Raw genomic sequence first — 5,576 nt, 5'->3', positions numbered from 1 at the left:
ACATAGACACAGGCAACAGAGCATGCACAATGTCGGCACTAGTACAGTGTATATCCACCTTTCGCATCAATGCAGGCTGCTATTCTCCCATGGAGACGATCGTAGAGATGCTGGATGTAGTCCTGTGGAACGGCTTGCCATGCCATTTCCACCTGGCGCCTCAGTTGGACCAGCGTTCGTGCTGGACGTGCAGACCGCGTGAGACGACGCTTCATCCAGTCCCAAACATGCTCAATGGGGGACAGATCCGGAGATCTTGCTGGCCAGGGTAGTTGACTTACACCTTCTAGAGCACGTTGGGTGGCACGGGATACATGCGGACGTGCATTGTCCTGTTGGAACAGCAAGTTCCCTTGCCGGTCTAGGAATGGTAGAACGATGGGTTCGATGACGGTTTGGATGTACCGTGCACTATTCAGTGTCCCCTCGACGATCACCAGTGGTGTACGGCCAGTGTAGGAGATCGCTCCCCACACCATGATGCCGGGTGTTGGCGCTGTGTGCCTCGGTCGTATGCAGTCCTGATTGTGGCGCTCACCTGCACGGCGCCAAACACGCATACGACCATCATTGGCACCAAGACAGAAGCGACTCTCATCGCTGAAGACGACACGTTTCCATTCGTCCCTCCATTCACGCCTGTCGCGACACCACTGGAGGCGGGCTGCACGATGTTGGGGCGTGAGCGGAAGACGGCGTAACGGTGTGAGGGACCGTAGCCCAGCTTCATGGAAACGGTTGCGAATGGTCCTCGCCGATACCCCAGGAGCAACAGTGTCCCTAATTTGCTGGGAAGTGGCGGTGCGGTCCCCTACGGCACTGCGTAGGATCCTACGGTCTTGGCGTGCATCCGTGCGTCGCTGCGGTCCGGTCCCAGGTCGACGGGCACGTGCACCTTCCGCCGAACACTGGCGACAACATCGATGTACTGTGGAGACCTCACGCCCCACGTGTTGAGCAATTCGGCGGTACGTCCACCCGGCCTCCCGCATGCCCACTATACGCCCTCGCTCAAAGTCCGTCAACTGCACATACGGTTCACGTCCACGCTGTCGCGGCATGCTACCAGTGTTAAAGACTGCGATGGAGCTCCGTATGCCACGGCAAACTGGCTGACACTGGCGGCGGCGGTGCACAAATGCTGCGCAGCTAGCGCCATTCGACGGCCAACACCGCGGTTCCTGGTGTGTCCGCTGTGCCGTGCGTGTGATCATTGCTTGTACAGCCCTCCCGCAGTGTGCGGAGCAAGTATGGTGGGTCTGACACACCGGTGTCAATGTGTTCTTTTTTCCATTTCCAGGAGTGTAGTTTTAGGAAGGGTAAAGGCATCAAAGAGGCAATTATGACGTTGCGGTTGATAATGGAAGAACACTAAAGAAAAATCAAGACACGGTCATAGGATTTGTGGATCTGGAAGAAGCGTTCAGCAAAGTAAAATGGTGTAAGATGTCCGAAATTCGGCCGGCCGTTGTGGCCGAGTGGTTCTAGGCGCTTCAGTCTGGAATCGCGCTGCTGCTACGGTCGCAGGTTCGAGTCTTGCCTCGGGAATGGATGTGTGTCCTTCAGTAGTTCTAAGCCTAGTGGACTGATGACCTCAGATGTTAAGTCTCATACTGCTCAGAGCCATTTGTCCGAAGTTCTTTGAAAAATAGGGGTAAGCTACAGAGAGAGATGGTAATATACAATATGTACAAGAGCCAAGAGGGAATAATTAGAGTGGACGACTAAGAACGAAGTGCTTGGATTAAAAAGGGTGTAAGGCAGGGATGCAGTCTTTCGCCCCTACTGTACAATCTATACATCGAAGAAGCACTAATGGAAATAAAACAAAGGTAACAGAGTGGAGTTAAATTTCAAGGTGAAAGGATATCAGTGATATGATTCACTTATGACACAGATATCATGAGCGAAAGTGAAGAAGAAGTGCATGATGTATTGAGAGGAATGGACAGTCCAATGAGTATAGAATATGGGTTGAGAGTAAATCGAAGAACGACGAACGTAATGAGAAGTAGCAGAGATGAGAACAGCGACAAAATTAACATCAGGATTGATGGTCACGAAATAGATGAAGTTCAGGAATTCTGTTACCTAGGCAGCAACACAAACAAAAACAGACGGAGCAAGGAGGACGTCAAAAGCAGACCAGCACTGGAAAAAAGAGCATTCCTGGCCATGATAAGTCTACTAGTATCAAACACAGGCTTCAATTTAAGGAGGAAATTTCCGTGAAGAGACGTTTGGAGCACAGGATTATATGGCAGTGAAACATGGACTGTGGCAAAACTGGAACAGAAGAGAACCAAAGCATTTGAGATGTGGTGCTACAGACGAATGTTGAAAAGTAGGTGGCCTGATGAGGTAATAAATTAGGAGGTTCCGCCCAGAACTGGAGAGGAAAGGAATATGTGAAAATACTGACAAGATAAGGGACAGGTTGATAGGTTCAAATGGCTCTAAGCACTATGGGACTTAACTTCTGAGGTCATCAGTCCCCTAGAACTTGGAACTATTTAAACGTAACTAACGTAAGGACATGACACATCCATGCCAGAGGCAGGATTTGAACCTGTGACCATAGCGGTAGCGCGGGTCCAATCTGTAGTTCCTAGAACCGCTCGGCCACACCAGCCGACGACAGGTTGATAGGACATCTTACAAGCCTTTCACGGTGCTTTCTTGGAATGACTTCCATGGTACTATAGGGAGCTGTAAAGGACAAAAACTGTAGAGGAATACAGAGATTAGCATACATCCAACATATAATTAAGAACGTAGGTTCCAAGTGCTTCTCTGAGATGAAGAGGTTGGCACAGGAGGGGAATTTGTGGCAGGCTGTGGGCCGCATCAAACCAGTCAGAAGACTGATGACTCAATTAAAAAAAAGAAAAAGAAAGGCATCAGAAGATCACACCAACTGTAAAATGATTTGTCTCATCAGTGTAAGTGATCACTGCAGTATCCATAGTCTATGTACGACGTGTCTTCTGCAATAGTTGACCAGAGTAAAATTTTTCATACTATGTGGAAGAATAAAGATTAAGTTATAATGTCCGGTCAAGAACTAGGAAGAAAGGAAAATAAGGGCTGAGAATGGCGCGGGAAAAATGGATATGTATTTTTCAAGGAAATCAACCCAGAATTACCAGTCATTTATTTAGGATTTAAGGTTTTGTGGTCAGAACAAGAACTGTGTAAGCTGTAAATAATTTTTGGTTTCATGTTGCAATCTTATCACAGAAATACACTTATTTACACAGTTTACAATGTGACAATGTTACGACAGTTGTCAATCGAACGCTTCTCGTCTTCAGAAAGTGAAATAATCCTACACACAGCAATGGTAAATTGTTACTAGAAGTTTCTATACAAAATTATTCTTACAACTACGACATGATGTTGGCCGGTCTACGATAAATCATCCGATTCCGGTTCAGATTTCGGTACTATTTAGGATGACATTCAAGTCTGTGAGAGGATGGTTAGTTTTGAGACACGTTGAGCAAAAGAGTTAACACTGGACACAGGGTCGTGAACCAACAAGTTTACCCTCTGCCCGCGGTGTTTACCTTAGCTGTGATGAGCTGTCGTCTGCATGGATGCTCTCGTCCGCTGAAATTCCTGTAAAAGCTAATCAAGCCTTTGCCGATTTTTCCAGCAGAAACTCTCCCTATGTTTCTCGTTATGCGAGAAAACATGTACTCATCTCTAGTCTTGGAATATGACGAAATGCGCTCACATGGCTGGAACAGCGTGCACATTAAAATGCCCTCTCAGTCCCCGTAATAACAATTAACTAACTGGCTAGTTCGTTTCTCCACAGTTGGAGCTCAACGGCGCTACAGCTAATACGAGGGCTGTCAGAAAGTAATCTCAGATGGATCGCGAAATGGGAACCACAGTGAAAATTAGAAATGTTTTATTTTTAACAGTTAGCTACACCCTCCAGCTACTTCTCTATGTAGTTGCCGTTCTGACTAAGACATTTGTCGTAGCGTTGTACCAACTTTCCAATACCCTCATCATAAAAGAGAGCCGCCAGTGCTTCCCGCCAATTCTCTACGCTGGCGTACAGCTCGTTTTCTGTGCCAAAATGTTGTATTCATAGCCAGCGGTTCATGTGAGCAGAAATGAAACGCAGGGGGAGTCAATTACGGGCTGTATTGTGGGTAGTCAAACATTTCCAATTGAAAACGATGCAGGAGCATCTTCATTGCCCCTTCAGAATGCGGCTGAGAATATTGCCTCGTAGAAGAAACTGCACGACAGTTATGTAATGTTGGCTGTATAGCTTCAGGCGAAATTTCTCACCAGGTCCTCATACTTGGCGGGAGACACTATTCTCTAGACAACTTTACGCGATTACTGTGAGCTCAGAAATGAGAGGAGTGACGTGATGCTATCTAGGGTCATACTAGAGACACTGCCCAACACATCTGTGCAAAGCTTTATCGGATTATCATAGTCGTTTCCATTTCGCGACCAATCGGAGCTTACTTTATGAACAGCCCTCGTATCTAGCTGGGGGTCAGCCACTGTGAACGCAGTGTTCACTCACATTTCTCCTCTGCCCGTACAGAGCGCTATGTACTGCCCCGTTTTGCTCTTGACGCCAGTTCAGAGAAGAATCCTCGAAAATTTCGCTCTCGTCTTTCTTGTAGCCAAACTGTCACCCCACCTGGGTTCTTCTGTTCTCCATGACATGGCTTTTTTCGACCAATAGGAGCATTCCTCTTATTTTGTACAAACTCTCTCTGCCAATCGCATGGACCCTACCATTGAACTGCATCGAGATCTCGGCACTTTACTCCTTCTTAGTTCGTTTCCGCCAATCGGACGTTTTGTGCCCGCTCCAGACGACTAAAAGTTACATGCGTACATCACATGTGTACCATTCGCTGCTCGCGTGATAAACTGTGTCACTGCTTTTGTTCATATCCATTTGGAATTCCGAAACGCAGTTTCCTAAAGCTCCTTTCTCTCCTTTTTCTGATGGCCCGTTACTTGTTCTCCAGTATGCATCACCTGTCTGGTCGCTGACTCCCGCCACGGGACGCCCTCCAAGAGCTGTTCGTGGTGCCTCCCGTGATGTGTCCTCTGCTTCTGCCTGGGCTTGCTTCCACACAAAACGTTTTCTCTCGCTACTTGTTTCACCTTCTGCTCATTGACATGCCTTATATAGGAGAGGTGTGTTAATACCGTCGATTAAGTGTCATCCCTTTTGCGTTGGCCGGCTGGAGTGGCCGTGCGGTTCTAGGCGCTGCAGTCTGGAACCGCGAGACCGCTACGGTCGCAGGTTCGAATCCTGCCTCCGGCATGGATGTGTGTGATGTCCTTAGGTTAGTTAGGTTTAACTAGTTCTAAGTTCTAGGGGACTAATGACCTCAGAAGTTGAGTCCCATAGTGCTCAGAGCCATTTGAGCCATTTTGCGTTACATACTTCTAGGCAAATCTGCTCATTACTGCCGAAGTAAGTTAGGTGTCATATTTACCTTCCCATTACAATGCATAAAACTCTTATGTACGGTGCGAAATTGGCCTTCATTTATTCTGTCACCTAACAAGGAAAATAACTC

The sequence above is a fragment of the Schistocerca cancellata genome, chromosome 7 (genome assembly GCF_023864275.1).
Source record: "Schistocerca cancellata isolate TAMUIC-IGC-003103 chromosome 7, iqSchCanc2.1, whole genome shotgun sequence".
NCBI lineage: Eukaryota > Metazoa > Arthropoda > Insecta > Orthoptera > Acrididae > Schistocerca > Schistocerca cancellata.
Note: the sequence above shows the minus strand (reverse complement) of the source record.